This window comes from Gopherus flavomarginatus, chromosome 8 (genome assembly GCF_025201925.1).
Source record: "Gopherus flavomarginatus isolate rGopFla2 chromosome 8, rGopFla2.mat.asm, whole genome shotgun sequence".
Classification (NCBI taxonomy): domain Eukaryota; kingdom Metazoa; phylum Chordata; order Testudines; family Testudinidae; genus Gopherus; species Gopherus flavomarginatus.
This window is the reverse complement of record NC_066624.1, coordinates 30,535,704-30,553,016: the sequence shown is the minus strand read 5'-3', so window position 1 is coordinate 30,553,016 and position 17,313 is coordinate 30,535,704. Positions and strand designations below refer to the sequence as shown.

The following is a 17,313-nucleotide window of genomic DNA, read 5'->3' as shown; positions in this document are numbered from 1 at the left end:
ATGCATCATCAATACAGCAAATGCAACTGTCCCTTATAACACAAAACAAACACATGATATTAAATCCTACCTTTGGATACAATAGTTTAACAGGGCCACAACTGAAAGCAAAATTAGGCCTGTGGTCTTCATCATGTGCAAGGTGCACCATATGGTAAAAGGCAAATTGGTCCCTCCCATACATGGTGGAGTAGGTATATTTAAACAGGCTAGATAAATCTGTCTTTTGCTCAATCCAAAAAGTGTAGCCTTTGGAAAAACACAACATATTTTCTGTCATAATTAAGCTGTCGAAGACCCACATTCTTTACTAAATAGCAGTTGTGGAGTGTAAATTAAGACAATGATCTATGCCTGGATGCATGCCAAATAATGTCTCTACGATAGATGCTGAACAGGAGAGAAGGGGGAAAAAAGAATGAGAGACAAGAAAACCAACAGGCAGTATCATTTAGGGAAATGAGGCAAAAGTCTCTTACAATAAAACAGTGATGTGAGCTGGCTTACGGGTTATATACAAAGAAATGTAATTTATTACTAATTTTTAGGGAGAAAAGATTTCATATTTCCGTATAAAAGGTATGAAAAATTAAGCAGATTCTTAAGTGTCATAAAACTATTATTATGTCATTTTTAAGTATATGTATTTGTCAAAATGCAAAGAAATGCATTTCTGAACATTACAAATAAACAAAGAGCTTCACATTTAAAATTGTCACCCCTGCACATACAACCTTCTCTCTCCCCCGCCCCCCCAAACAAAAGAAAACACATGAAGGTAACTTTTTCCTATCTTGCTTCCATTCCTGTTGGTCTTGACTAGGGCCAGACTCTCTCAGTCCCTTACTCAGGTTCTCAAAAGAGGAGGAAAGACCCCATCTTGCACAGTCTATGATGCCAAGGGCCTTGTACAGATGCAGTCCTCCATTCAGGTGGGACCACAGGGACTGCTCCCTCAATACACATGGTGACCACAAAAGGGACAGAGAGACTGTAGGGTCAGGTCCTGTCTACCTGCCTTCACATCAGCCTGCAGTGCAGAGTGTGTTGGTTGCAGTGGAGGAGGGTAAAAGAGGCTACAGCCTACAGCGCCCCTGTGCCCCAGGTCACTTGTGGCAGGGGGGAGGAGGGGAGAAGAGGTCACAAACCTCTCCTGACCTCCCCTGGAGGGGTGTTGTTGCACATTATCCCATCATTAATGCTATGTTTCAGCATACACACAGAAAAAATAGTAAAAATCTAAGTACTCCTGCTGGAAGACTGCAACATGATACTACTTTATTTCTGAGAATTCAGAACAATAACACACAAGAACCAAAACCAGAGAGAGAGAAAGCAAGCAAGCAAGCAGGCAGGCACCTCCCTAAAACTGAGAGGCACAACTCACTCCATCCTGGCTAACTGCAGACTGCCTGCTGCATGCTTTTGCTACAGAGCCCTCTAGCTGTCAAGAAGGTTCCCTCCCCTCCCCTCAGCCCTGTGGCTCTTAAAGTGAAGTGATCACTCACAATTGCAACATAGTCCTCAATACACCGCAATTACTACCTCAAGCTATCAGCTAAATAGCAAAATTTGCCCAAACACAGAGCCTCCTTTTTTTGTGTGTCTACTATATAGCAGGTATAGGAGATTCTAAGTCTGAAAAGATCGCTAAGATATAAATGTAAGCCTATGTGGGGAAAGCACTGGTACACGCTACGATAAGTAAAGCCCAGGAGCTAAATGGATTTAATGAGAAAAATCTTATTGATTAATTAAAACTAAGTATTTATCATAGGCTTAACAGAAGAGTGTTAGACATAACTCATATATCAACCCAGGAATTAGACTGACATGTTCAAGTAAGCAAAGGTAAAACTAAAATAGCAAGTCCCAGTACAGTCACTTCTAAATTAAATGCTGTGAGATGTAAGTATTCCCCTAGTACTACTTTACGGCACAGTGGCTAAAGTCTGTGCGTTGCTGTTATTGAGTTCCTAAGATTAGTTCAGATGCACAGGGAATTAAATTGCAGGTAACAGAAGAAAACATGTGAAGTCAATCTAAGCAATACACACACATTTTCATTAGATGATGTACTGTGTATTTACAGTTTTGTGATGAGCCTGCAAATGTGGGTATTCACAATTGATGAGAGTTATGTAACTGAAGGGCCTCTGTTTAGGTTTCATCCACCTACAGTAAGAAAAGGATGTTTTCCGTCCATTGCTTTCTCCTTCCAGATGAAAAACATGTCTTCATTCCTCTGTAAATGCTGCTGCTCACATATTTTTTATTTTTCATAATTATAACATCACTACTGAAGATGAATTAGAAAAAGGCAAGCTCCATCTAATATACTTTGATTCTGAAACCAGAATCTAAGAACTTTTTTGATGAACATATCTTTGTGACGATTAAATGACCTGCTTAGTTTTATGCATTGAAAGATTTTCAAAAAGTAATTTAAGTTAAGTATCAGACGGGTAGCTGTGTTAGTCTGGATCTGTAAAAGCAGCGAAGAATCCTGTGGCAACTTATAGACTAACAGACGTGCTGGAGCATGAGCTTTCGTGGGTGAATACCCACTTCGTCAGATGCATGTAGTGGAAATGTCCAGGGGCAGGTATATATATGCTAGCAAGCAAGCTAGAGATAACGAGGTCAGTTCAATCAGGGAGGATGAGGCCCTGTTCTAGCAGTCGAGGTGTGAAAACCAAGAGAGGAGAAACTGGTTCTGTAGTTGGCAAGCCATTCACAGTCTTTGTTCAATCCTGAGCTGATGGTGTCAAATTTGCAGATGAACTGAAGCTCAGCAGTTTCTCTTTGAAGTCTGGTCCTGAAGTTTTTTTGTTGCAGGATGGCCACCTTAACGTCTGCTATAGTGTGGCCAGGGAGGTTGACCTAACCAGATCAGCCACACCATCACTGGTTCATTCACCTCCGCTGAGCGGAGAGCGGAGCCCGAGGGACAGGAGTGTCGTGGGGGCAGAAGGTTGGGCCGGATTACCCCTCCCCCACGCTATCGACAGAGACTGTCCAGTTTGGCCGATGTACATAGCAGAGGGGCATTGCTGCCATGTGATGGCATGTATTGCATTGGTGGATGTGCAGGTGAATGAACCAGTGATGGTGTGGCTGATCTGGTTAGGTCAACCTCCCTGGCCACACTATAGCAGACGTTAAGTGGCCATCCTGCAACAAAAAAACTTCAGGACCAGACTTCAAAGAGAAACTGCTGAGCTTCAGTTCATCTGCAAATTTGACACCATCAGCTCAGGATTGAACAAAGACTGTGAATGGCTTGCCAACTACAGAACCAGTTTCTCCTCTCTTTGTTTTCACACCTCGACTGCTAGAACAGGGCCTCATCCTCCCTGATTGAACTGACCTCGTTATCTCTAGCTTGCTTGCTAGCATATATATACCTGCCCCTGGACATTTCCACTACATGCATCTGAGGAAGTGGGTATTCACCCACGAAAGCTCATGCTCCAAAACGTCTGTTAGTCTATAAGGTGCCACAGGATTCTTCGCTAATTTAAGTTAAATTCAGTGACAGTACCTTCTTATTTGGATTTGAGTTCAAGCTATCAGCTTTAAAACTATGTGCTTGGCCTAAATGAAATTCATATTGTCAGAGGTATCTTTGAATTGAACAATCACACTGTTTGTATGTATGTCTGTCATTTTATTTTTTGTTGTTATATATTTCAGAAAAATATAACTCAAATTTTGAAAATGTCTTTCATGCCCAGTTTTAATGTAATGCATTTTTAAACACACATTTTTCATGTTATTAAGTATATTTTCAGCGCACCCCTGAAAGTATTTATATATTGTTGTTTCAGCATTGTTAATCCAGAACACTTATCACCAATGGTCTGATTTGCAAAGTTGCTGATTACCCACAATTCCTAGAGACTTCCTGGGATTTGTGGATGCTTAGCACTATGAAAATGAAGTTAGAAATTCTGCCCTTGGATGCTTATGTGCAGTGTCCATTGACACCAACAGGTATGTGAAAGCAGAATTTGCCCCAAATAACGTAAGTACACTTTTTTTTTTCAAAATCTGATAAAACTCTAAATCATGTGATCTAAATATACACACATAAAGTTCATGAGGCAGTTTTCATATGTTAAGGAAATATCAATTTAGCCTTAAAATAACATATACAGTATTTTAAAACATAATCAGTAGATATTAACAGATGTCTACAATATTGAAATACAGCACTCTGGTGTTACGTTCTGAGTGCAGCACTGGTGTCCAGTGCTCATGGCTAGTTACTCCACCTAACAAGTAAGCTGTGGTATTCTGCACTAGTTTCAGCTACATGGATTTAAGGTGTAACTCCATGTAGTGCATAATGCAGCAGTCCAGGCTAAAATAAACAAATGCAGGAATCACGGAAGTAATGTCTGCATCTGTGAGGAAGGTTCATAACCTCTTGGCCAGATAAAAATGGAAAAAGTAGCACAGCTGATTGCTACTATTTGGTCATCTAAAAGCACCTGGGACTCTAACCAGAGTACTGAGTTTCAAACTTTGGTTATAAAGAATGAGTGAACATCCTCATTCAGGAGAGCTGAGGTAAACTCATCCACTTATTTTCCTTAGCCCACCATAATCACCTCAGTGTTCTCAGATGTCCCAGCCCATGCTCCATCTCACCTAGACATTGGGAGAGACAATCTCAGTCTCTGGGCTGTGCATAAAGCTGAGTGTATAAAGCTGAGTATCATCAGCATACTGAAAACACTTCAGCTCGTATCTCCTCACTAACTCTCCAGACAGCCTCATAAACATACTATATTAGAGGGATAACAGCAGAGACCTCAAGTACCTCGCAGCAGGAGACTATCAGGTTAGAAGAATAATTGTTCAGCAACACCGTATGAAAGCTCTGATCTCTCAGTGAGAAAAAAACAATATCACCAAAGAGACCAGGGACCATAAATGTGATAACTGCACCTAACAATCTCAGTGGTATTAAAAGGCAGCTCAGAGCTCTAATAGCATCAGCACAGAAGTATGATTTTCATCCATCAACAGGAGATCATCTGCCAATGTGACAAATGTAGTTTCTGTGCTGCGTTCAGGTCAGAACCCTAATTGTCAGTGCTCAAAGAAAGCTGAGGCATCAGCATATTGTGAGAGTCATCTCATCATAACCTTTTGCGTAATATCCTGACCAAAAATGGAAAACACATATCAGTCAACAGTTGGTAAGATTTGCTGGTCAATATCTGGCTAGTCAGCATCATGATACGGCTTTTTAAGAAGAGGCAAAACACATACAGTAACTCCTCACTTAACGCTGTAGTTATGTTCCTGAAAAATGCAACTTTAAGTGAAACGATGTTAAGTGAATCCAGTTTCCCCATAAGAATGAATGTAAATGGGGGGGATTAGGTTCCATGTATTTTTTTTTTTGCCATACAGTACAGTACTATAGTTGGGAGGTGCCCCCACCTTACCGTACACAGGCACAGCCCACTGGCACTGGAGACAATGAGGCAGGCAAGGAGGCTGAAGGTGCTGAAGACTAGGAGAAGCGCATTGCGCAGCAGCAGCTTCCCCTACTCTGCATGCACCAGGGGTGGGAGGCTCAACTCTCGGTCTGCCCATGCCAACCCTTTCTCCAAGCCCCCACCCTTAACCTGCCTCTTCTCCGCCCTCCTCCTCCCCCTTTACTCCGCACGCTGTGTCCTCGCTTCTCCCCGCTCCCTCCCTTGCCTTCTGTCCACGGCAATCAGCTGGCTGGCAGCGTTCAGGAGGCAGGAGAGAGGGGGGAGGAGCAAGGACATGGCACACAGTCTCCCCTTCCCTCCTGAACACCACAAACCAGCTGATTTCCACGGCCAGGAGGTGGGGTAAAGGCAGGGTCTGCGAGTGGGCTGGAGGTGCTGTGGGGGGGGGGGGAGGCATAGGGGAGCTGATGGGGGGCTGCCAGCTGTGGACAAAGTATGCAGCCAAACAATGTTATAGCGAAGCATTGCACAACTTTAAATGGAGCATGTTCTGTAATTGAGCAGGGATGCAAGATCAAAACAATGTTAAGCGAGAAGATGTAAAGTGGGGAGTTACTGTAGTTCTTTTACAGCAGTTGGTGCCCTGCCATTCAAAAAGGAAGCACTGACAATTTCCACCATTAAATAGCCCAGTATTTATCCATGGGCATTCAGCAGTCAGGAAGGACAAAAATCCAAAGCATAGATTGTGCCAGGGATCCTGAATCTTCCAAACCTCTGTAAGCTAAACTGGTTGGCACTCAACATATTATCCTGCTTACACACACACAGACAGTCTAGTCTGAATGAAATTAGTTTGATCAACCAAATAAGCAGAAATTTCCATGTTTTAGGATGAACTCACATGAGCAACCAAATGAAGACAGTTCAGCTTAACCAGGCTATCTACCAACTAAAATGTAGGTGAGAGTCCTTTTTGATAAACTTTATACTGAAATGTCTTCCCAGTGAGGATGAGACAGTCCCGTTCTTGTTAAATTGCTGGCAAACTGTCAATTAGAAATTGATTTTTTTTAAAGCAAGCATATTTGTTTCAATGAGTCTATGATTAAAATCTGTTTTGGACAAAGCAGTCTCCAAAATAATGAGACCTATAAGAATCTCAAAAGCTAAATTAAAGATGTAGAAAGGCATTTTAGTCTTGAATGTATTGATTTGTGTAGCTGCATGTGTATTTGGCTGTATCATATTCTGGACTGTTCTCTAGAAATAAGCCATAAAATTGGGGAAAGTGAGGTATTAAAAATGGAGAAATCTAGTGATGGCTTTACTGGGTTACTTCCAAAAACTTATCAAGTGGTTCAGCAGATGTAATTACTGCTTAGCCATGCCAAGGTTTTGAAACATGCCCATTAATTCAGCAATTCCCAATCTGTCCATCAGTCAGTCTTACTTAAAAAATATGTCTGTCACAACTTAGGTGAAGTAATCTATTGATAATTATATAATAAAAGCTCATTTGAAAATCTGAATATAATTTCAAAACTTTCTGAAAAGTCTAATGACAGCAAAATGAAAGTTTATTTCAAAGCAAAGGAAATGCTGAAGATAATCATGGACATATCAGAGTTTTCAATGCTTGTGACTAATATTAGTTTTTTAAATTTATACATGTTAAGAACACCACAATCATGATGAGAGAGTGACTTTCTAGAGGGGAAACGTGCCTGACCTAGAGGCTGTATAGGGAACTAAGTGTACTTGCCCAAAAGGTATCCCCCCACCCTCTTTCTCTTTCATGGGGCAGAGAATGGAAAATAAGTAGAGGGTCAAAGAACAATGATTTTAGAGAAAAAACTATACACGTAACATTTTAAAATTCCTAAATTATTCCTATAACAGATTATTCCTATCACTATTTATACAGCATTTTTACTAGTGGGTCGTGTGTCCCTGCTCAAGCAGGTCTAAATTACATCCAGTTAAAAATATTGGCGGACATTAAAATATTGTCTAGACTTGTGCTCCGACTAACCCCACCACTATTGGAAATGAACCAGTGGTTGCAGTAGTTGGACATTTTTTAGCAAAAACAAAAAACAAAATTAAAAAAAACACCCACTGTAGATAACATCCAAGAGATAGTCCCTTCCCAAAAGAGCCCCAAATCTTAAAAAAAAGAGGAAAACACATTGGAAATAATGATGGAAAGAAAGGGTGGAATGAAGTAAAGGAACGATAAATAAAAACAGAAGGGGGAAAAAGTGGGCCTGATCTTTAATGGGTCTGCTAGCTGCGCCGGGAATACTTTTGGATATATTTGTTTGTCTATAAAAACGCAGGGTTTTATATGTACAAATTAATAGTTAACAATTACTTAATTTGCATGCAGGCTCTTTTAAGGAAACCCACTAAAAATATCACCCCGCTAGTAACATTATTATTTATAGAAAGTTTGATGCAAAAATAGCACAATAAAACACACAAAAATATGGTAATATTAATACACACTTTTCAAAAGTGCCCCTACCAACCTCCATCCTCATAATTTATTTTGTTGGTTTGCACACATATTTATATTAAACAAAACATATGTTTCTTCCTAGCTATTTAGGAAAGTGACAAGACTGACAAAAATTGTGAACAATTGACAAATGAAATCTTTAGTACTAAATCTTTGTAGTTCAGTTTGTGCGGAATTAGCTAAAGAAGATGATAAAAAAATCTCTTCTAAATTTTAACATCAGCGATCAGACACTTAATTCCTGCCTTTCTAACTGGAGCGTAGGTGCAATACCTTAACAGGAATGGATGCAGTAAACACAGAAACAATGGCTGCCAGAATGATGGGCTACATAAAATATAGATTCTGTTCTTCTAGGATTTAGGGGTAAATTATCCTGATACAAATGAACTGCAGAATTAAAAATGTCAAGAGTGTGTGCAAACTGAGTCCTGTTCTGGGTGGTACTAAATGACTTGTGCTCCCATTGACTTTAGCACTTTGTCTATGGAGGTCAGCACAACATAGTCTGATCTATCTGAAGGAGAATCAACCTCTGCATTCAAACCAGTAACCTATTACAGGGGAAAGGTTCCATTTTGCATCAGCTTTCTTATCTCCAAAGGTTTAATCCTTAACAATTAATTTTCTTGCTTATATAGAAATAGCATTGTCCTATAATTAAGTATTTTTTTCTTTTTAATTATTTGGAATAAAAAAGCATTTGAACTGAGCCCACTGTTTAGCATACTAGTACTGTACTGATAGGAGTGAACTCAAAATGTTCAGAGATTGCATTCAGACAAGTACCCAGAACACTGGATGCTTACATGAGCCACAGAAAAATAATAAATTTGCAGAACCGGCTGAGCATTTCATGAAAACTGGCTTTTCCCTGAGATTTTTGGTACTTCTTACTTCACTTTTAAATTCAAATACTTGAGCATTTCTGCTTCTAGTGTCTAAGTGAAGGAAAATGGCAGACATAAGTTAAAAATAACTTTAATAAAGAATTATCCAAACTTATTCAAACCTGAAAAATTGGTTCGAATTCAAATAAAGTTTTAATTTAAGATTGAAGGTCAGTTCTTGCATGATCCCAATTGGCCCCTATTTACTATATGGCAAAAACTAGCTGGACATCCTCAGTAGATCATTATATATTATATATCATTATATATTAGGTAACCGTTATATATCGTATTAGGTAACTGTTACATATTATATTAGGTAACCAGCTAGTTAGGTAACTAGCTGGATATCCTCAGTAGATCATTATATATTATATATCATTATATATTAGGTAACCGTTATGCTCTTCTTGATACAGGAGAGAAGGAATCACTCCCTACAGTAAAGGAGGAGAAGCCGCGTACCCCTAAGGCTGGGAGTTCTGCTGCCACCACTAAAAATAGGAAACGTAGGGTAGTGGTGGTCGGAGACTCTCTGCAGAGAGGGATGGAGGCGCCCATCTGTCGCCCTGACATTTCATCTCGGGAGGTATGCTGCCTGCTGGGGGCCCGTATCCGAAATGTTACAGATGCATTGTCGAGAATTGTCCAGCCTTCTGACTACTACCCCATGCTACTCATCCATGTGGGCACAAATGATACTGCGAGGTGTGACACTGAGCGGATCAAGAGTGACTACAGGGCTCTGGGAGTACAGGTGAAGGAGTCTGGAGCGCAGGTGGTATTCTCTTCGATTCTTCCTGTCAAAGGTAGGGGCCCGGGCAGAGACAGATGCATCATGGAGGTGAATGCCTGGCTGCGAAGATGGTGTCGCCAGGAGGGCTTTGGCTTCCTCGACCATGGGATGCTATTCGAGGAAGGACTGCTGGGCAGAGATGGCATTCACCTTTCGAGGAGGGGAAAGACCCTATTTGCACACAGACTGGCTAACCTAGTGAGAAGGGCTATAAACTAGGTTCGACGGGGACAGGTAAGCAAAGCCCACAGTAAGTGGGGAACATGAAGACCTGGGAAATGGGTCGGAAACAAGAGGGAGCGTGGGCTATAATGGCAGAGAGAAAGGAGGGTCAGGGCAAAACTGGGAGGCAAGATAAAACCAGTATCTTAGATGCCTATATACAAATGCGAGAAGTATGGGTAATAAGCAAGAAGAACTGGAAGTGCTAATAAATAAATATAACTATGACATTGTTGGCATCACTGAAACTTGGTGGGATAATACACATGATTGGAATGTTGGTGTGGATGGGTATAGCTTGCTCAGGAAAGATAGACAGGGGAAAAAGGGAGGAGGTGTTGCCTTATATATTAAAAATGTACACACTTGGTCTGAGCTGGATATGGACATACGAGACGGAAGTGTTGAGAGTCTCTGGGTTAGGCTAAAAGGGGTAAAAAACAAGGGTGATGTCATGCTAGGAGTCTACTACAGGCCACCTAACCAGGTGGAAGAAGTGGATGAGGCTTTTTTTAAACAACTAACAAAATCATCCAAAGCCCAAGATTTGGTGGTGATGGGGGACTTCAACTATCCAGATATATGTTGGGAAAATAACACCGCGGGGCACAGACTATCCAATAAGTTCCTGGACTGCATTGCAGACAACTTTTAATTTCAGAAGGTTGAAAAAGCTACTAGGAGGAAGCTGTTCTAGACTTGATTTTAACAAACAGGGAGGAACTCGTTGAGAATTTGAAAGTAGAAGGAAGCTTGGGTGAAAGTGATCATGAAATCATAGAGTTTGCAATTCTAAGGAAAGGTAGAAGGGAGTACAGCAAAACAGAGACAATGGATTTCAGGGAGGAGGATTTTGGTAAGCTCAGAGAGCTGATAGGTAAGGTTTCATGGGAATCAAGACTGAGGGGAAAAACAACTGAGGAGAGTTGGCAGTTTTTCAAAGGGACGCTATTAAGGGCCCAAAGGCAAGCTATTCTGATGGGTAGGAAAGATAGAAAATGTGGCAAAAGACCATCTTGGCTTAACCACGAGATCTTGCATAACCTACAAAATAAAAAGGCGTCATATAAAAAATGGAAACTAGGTCAGATTACAAAGGATGAATATAGGCAAACAACCCAGGAATGTAGGGGCAATATTAGAAAGGCAAAGGCACAAAATGAGCTCAAACTTGCTATGGGAATAAAAGGAAACAAGAAGCCTTTTTATCAATACATTAGAAGCAAGAGGAAGACCAAGGACACGGTAGGCCCACTGCTCAGTGAGGAGGGAGAAACAGTAACAGGAAACTTGGAAATGGCAGAGATGCTTAATGACTTCTTTGTTTCGATCTTCACTGAGAAGTCTGAAGGAATGTCCAACATAGTGAATGCTTATGGGAAGAGGGTAGGTTTAGAAGATAAAATAAAAAAAGAGCAAGTTAAAAATCACTTAGAAAAGTTAGATGCCTGCAAGTCACCAGGGCCTGATGAAATGCATCCTAGAATACTCAAGGAGTTAATAGAGGAGGTATCTGAGTCTCTGGCTATTATCTTTGGAAAGTCATAGGAGACGGGAGAAATTCCAGAAGACTGGAAAAGGGCAAATATAGTGCCCATCTATAAAAAGAGAAATAAAAACAACCCAGGAAACTACAGACCAGTTAGTTTAACTTCTGTGCCAGGGAAGATAATGGAGCAAGAAATTAAAGAAATCATCTGCAAACACTTAGAAGGTGGTAAGGTGATAGGGAATAGCCAGCATGGATTTGTTAAGAACAAATCGTGTCAAACCAATCTGATCGCTTTCTTTGATAGGATAACGAGTCTTGTGGATAAGGGAGAAGCGGTGGATGTGGTATACCTAGACTTTAGTAAGGCATTTGATACGGTCTCGCATGATATCCTTATTGATAAACTACGCAAATACAATTTAGATGGGGCTACTATAAGGTGGGTGCATAACTGGCTGGATAACTGTACTCAGAGAGTAGTTATTAATGGCTCCCAATCCTGCTGGAAAGGTATAACAAATGGGGTTCCGCAGGGGTCTGTTTTGGGACAGGCTCTGTTCAATATCTTCATCAACAACTTAGATGTTGGCATAGAAAGTACGCTTATCAAGTTTGCGGACGATACCAAACTGGGAGGGATTGCAACTGCTTTGGAGGACAGGGTCAAAATTCAAAATGATCTGGACAAATTGGAGAAATGGTCTGAGGTAAACCGGATGAAGTTCAATAAAGACAAATGCAAAGTGCTCCACTTAGGAAGGAACAATCAGTTTCACACATACAGAATGGGAAGAGACTGTCTAGGAAGGAGTATGGCAGAAAGAGATGTAGGGGTCATAGTGGACCACAAGCTAAATATGAGTCAACAGAGTGATACTGTTGCAAAAAAAGCAAACGTGATTCTGGGATGCATTAACAGGTGTGTTGTAAACAAGACACGAGAGGTCATTCTTCCGCTCTACTCTGCACTGGTTAGCCCTCAACTGGAGTATTGTGTCCAGTTCTGAGCACCGCATTTCAAGAAAGATGTGGAGAAATTGGAGAGGGTCCAGAGAAGAGCAACAAGAATAATTAAAGGTCTTGAGAACATGACCTATGAAGGAAGGCTGAAAGAATTGGGTTGTTTAGCTTGGAAAAGAGAAGACTGAGAGGGGACATGATAGCAGTTTTCAGGTATCTAAAAGGGTGTCATCAGGAGGAGGGAGAAAACTTGTTCACCTTAGCCTCTAATGATAGAACAAGAAGCAATGGGCTTAAACTGCAGCAAGGGAGATTTAGGTTGGACATTAGGAAAAAGTTCCTAACTGTCAGGGTAGTTAAACACTGGAATAAATTGCCTAGGGAGGCTGTGGAATCTCCATCTCTGGAGATATTTAAGAGTAGGTTAGATAAATGTCTATCAGGGATGGTCTAGACGGTATCTGGTCCTGCCATGAGGGCAGGGGACTGGACTCGATGACCTCTTGAGGTCCCTTCCCGTCCTAGAGTCTATGAATCTATGAATCTATAAGCTTGAGTATAACTGTACTGTCATTTCAAACAAGATCCTTCTGACAGGTGGTACCTTTCTCACAATGAGAGAAAAGGCGGGACCTTCTCTGGCTGTTTTGACTGAAGAATTCAAATCTCCCATGTTAGAAAATCAAGCATAAGAAGGAGTGATTGGGTAAGGGAGAGAATAGTCCTGCCAGCCAAAAAAAACTGCATGGACTCTCCCTCTTCCCAACTTCACCTTTTATGTTTTATTTAGAACTACAACTGTCAAGCAGAAACAAAAGTATTAATGGGAAACAAATTCAACCAAAGAAGTGATTTTAAGGATACTGACAGCACAAATTACCGGAGAATTCCCTCTGATACAGCAAATAAAAATGTACATAACAAGGAAAAGCTGATGTTACATACTGTTATCTATGTATTATATATCTGCTGTATCAGCACAAGAAGTAATTCTTCCTCTCTACTCCATGCTAATTAGGCCTCAATTGGAGTATTGTGTCCAGTTCTGGGCACCACATTTCAGGAAAGATGTGGACAAACTGGAGATAGTCCAGAGAAGAGCAACAAAAATGATTAAAGGTCTAGAAAACATGACCTATGGGGGAAGATTGTAAAAATTGGGTTTGTTTAGTCTGGAGAAGAGAATACTGAGAGGGGACATGATAACAGTTTTCAAGTACATAAAAGATTGTTACAAGGAGGAGGGAGAAAAATTGTTCTTCTTAACCTCTGAGGATAGGACAAGAAACAATGGGCTTAAATTGCAGCAAGGGAGGTTTAGGTTGGACATTAGGAAAAAATTCCTAACTCTCAGGGTGTTTAAGCACTGGAATAAATTGCCTAGGGAGGTTGTGGAATCTCCATCACTGGAGATTTTTAAGACCAGGTTAGACAAACACCTGTCAGGGATGGTCCAGATAATACTTAGTCCTGCAATGAGTACAGGGGACTGGAATAGATGACCTCTGAAGGTCCCTTCCAGTCCTATGATTCTATGGTTCTATGTGCGACCAACTTGGGCAACATTCCACTAGGTTAACAGGCCAACAAGAAACCCTTTGAACATACGGCACATTTGAGTATGTTAACTCCTGATATTTTAACTAAACACAGTGGGACTAATTCAATCCCAGGCAGAGCCAAAAGGTTTACAATTGGGATTAACTTTCCCCACTCTTTCTAAAATAACACTTTTCAGTGACGCTAGGTCAGTTTATAATTTCCTGAGGAAAAAGGAGAACAAAGCCAATATCCTAAAAACTGAATACCAGGGCTCATTGGGCCAAGAGAAGACAGTGCTTACCTCCCTCTAAAAGAAAAGAATGTCAAGAGCTAAAAACCTCATTTGAAGGACTGAATCTAATGCAAAGACTAACATTACTGTAAATCGAGGTACTAAACTAAATGGTTGAATCAGCTAAAACCCCAAACATTACATTTAAGGAAATACAGTCTTCATAAAAGTGAACTAGTGCAAAACATTCAAGTGTCCTTATCCCCATATGACAAAACAAAAAAAGTTAAGAGAACCAAATCCATCACAAACTCATCAGGGTCAGCCCCGTGCAAAGCAAGATGCCTGAGGCTTCAGGCAGATATCCATAAACCCATAGCATATCTCAGGAAGAATGATTTGACAAATGGGTGTGTTAGGATTGATTGAAGGATTTAGAAGAGTTATCAGCTATGCTGGGACAAAGGGGTTTTGGGACCTGGACATGATCGGGCCATTGCAGTTCATCTTTCACAATGTGTGTGTGTGTTCAGTCGTGACAGGTGACTGAGTCAAGGAGATCCTAACTGCACATAGAGAAATGGTTGCGACAAAGCTGGGCTTCAAAAAATCTGTCCACAGCACATATCATTATCACAAATGCCACCTAGTAGGCAAGCGCAGCGGAGAGGATAAGGTTATAGTACAACTCTAGTCTGAAATGTGAAAATAGTGCTTTGTTACACAACCGATCTGTTCCCATGTGTATTCAGAGTCATAACTGTTGACATTTTTAGTAACCAATATAAGATTTTACTACTTTATACTCCTGTTGTTAATGAAGAGCTAACAATGTGGTGGGAGAGTGAACTAGATTCTATTCTGATTTAGCACCATCAATAGAACTGTGAACTAAGTTCCATCTGCAGGGCCAAATTCTGCCCTCCATAATACTTGCACAAATCTACTGAAGACAATGGATTTTCCAGGTGCAACTAACGGTAGAATTTGGCATGAGATGTCTTTATTAATATTGATAATACACAACCCAGAAATAAAACAGCTTGATTTTCAGATCTGAGTCTGCAGAGTTGACAGATAGCATAAAACATCTTTTTACTTCAGATTTCCTCAGTTTAGATCTGCAAGTCACTGCGATCATAATATTTTTACAAAAGACACTTATAGGAGTAGAACTACATTTTAAAATGCACAGAAAAAATGAACGTTCATTCCTAGAAATTATTTAGAAACTGAATCTGTCACTCTTTGCATTCATAAAACAAGTACTTTATGAAGAAATAAAAATTTTTCCCCATAGTTGACAAATGAACTGAAATAGACAATGAGATAAATATACTGTGCATTTGGATGGTCTGGTTTTCAAAGGCTTTTAATATTTGCAGTTCACAGAAATGCAGTTATTGTGAAAATCAGGTCATTAAAGTTTCAACAGTTGATAATTTACTATTTCTTTTAAATATCACTAACAAACAGAAGAAATTACAGATTGTTATCTAATGAATTGCACTGTAGCAGCATACAAAAATGATACATTTATCATCTCTTCAGAAATTCCTAACAGGGAAGAGCCCCCACATGAAAAGTATAGTGGTTTGCCTTTTAATCTGGTTGGGGGCAACTCATACCCATATATTTGGACAACCTTCCAAACTTTGCCAACTTGACACTAATCCACACAAAGCTGAATGCCACAGGAGATTTCGTTAGAGAATGAGGGATTGCAAAAGGGCTGCATAACTATCATCATTTTACATTCAAGCTGAAAGAGTTTAGGTGCTCTTCAACTAAATTTACTATCACAAACCAGTCTTGGAAAGGGATCATCAAATGCAGACCCTTATTCTTTGCAAAGTCCCACCAACTATTCCAGTATGTGGGATATTTGTAGGGTATGTGCTAATTCTAAAGTTGCAGAACTATTTTATATGTAGTATTTCCCACATGGCAATATACTTTCACCAACTCCCCCAAAATCTGGAGTCTCTGCCAAAACGATGAAAGCTTGTCAGTATGCTTAACTCACCCAATAAAGGTCAGCAGTGAAATCCACAGTGCTTCAGTTAATGTCAGTTTAAAAATAAACATGCAAATATGTAAAAACCTTGACTCTGCCAATAGCCAGCATACTTTATACTTCTTTTTTTTAATTCTGCTTTTACAAATATGTATATGCTTAACTTTTTTTCTATTACTGTTTCTAACAAATGAATAGAGATTTAAAACTGAACTGTATGGAATTGAGAAACATTGAGGGAAGTTGTCTAAACCTTCACTCATCCTATTCTACTGATTTTTTTATTTCAATTGAGGCTGAATTTTCAGGTCTAGTTGTCTCCATAGAAAGCAGTGGGAGCTTTGTCCCTGACTTGAATTGGAGAAGGATTAAGACCTTAGAGATATCCAGTAGTTGTAAGAAAAAATATTCAGGATATTGACAAATCCAATCTTTGTTGTGGTATAAAATGTATTTTAGATTTTCAGAAGGATACTCTGCCTTTAGCCACACAAAAATCTCAAGCTTAGCTACAATAAGAGAAGACATCATTAAAATATTGGTAGCGACATTTAATAGAGGGAAAGTACTGCCTAACTGAAAGACTCTAAAGAAATGAAAGAGGTTTAGTAGCAATGTATAACAGCATTGTGCCAGCCTAAACGTAAACTAAGCTTTTAGGTTTTCTGGGTGGGTTTCACTTCTGCTCACGATGTAAGTATGCACCACCTTCATTAAAAAAATACTGACAGCTTGCATTCTCATACAAATGCCTAGTAACAAATTCCAAATGTTTTGTCACATTTCTTGTGAGCAATGCCATCTGCCAGAGGTGGCATTTCATGGCTGTTTACCCTGACTCCCTCCAAGAATTCATCTGCCACTATCTAATGCTGCCTGAATAAAGGGGATTAAGACTCTGATGCAACAGAGACTATTGATAATGTGGTATAATTGGGAAGAAATGAAGATAAATGAGGTTGAGGATGGAGAGGCAATTAGTTGAGCCGCCTGTACAGCTGTGTTCTCGGCCTAGCTCCCCTGGCCTTTTCTTTGGTGAGGTATGTGCAAATTAAACATAATGACAAATACTCTCCAAAGCTCTTAGTTTGGAAATCTTGAAGATATGATTTTCACTTTTGAGATCCTATGTAGTTTTCAATGAAAAATGAACACTTTCTGTAGAGACTGCTAAAAGAGCAA

At 40.0% G+C, this 17,313-nt stretch overlaps 1 protein-coding gene across 4 annotated transcripts in view; it reads right to left on the bottom strand.

Annotated features, from left to right (window-relative positions):
- The window catches only part of DACH2 (dachshund family transcription factor 2), a 544,577-nt gene that overhangs the window by 105,614 nt on the left and 421,650 nt on the right, over positions 1-17,313 (bottom strand). The window lies entirely within an intron of this gene.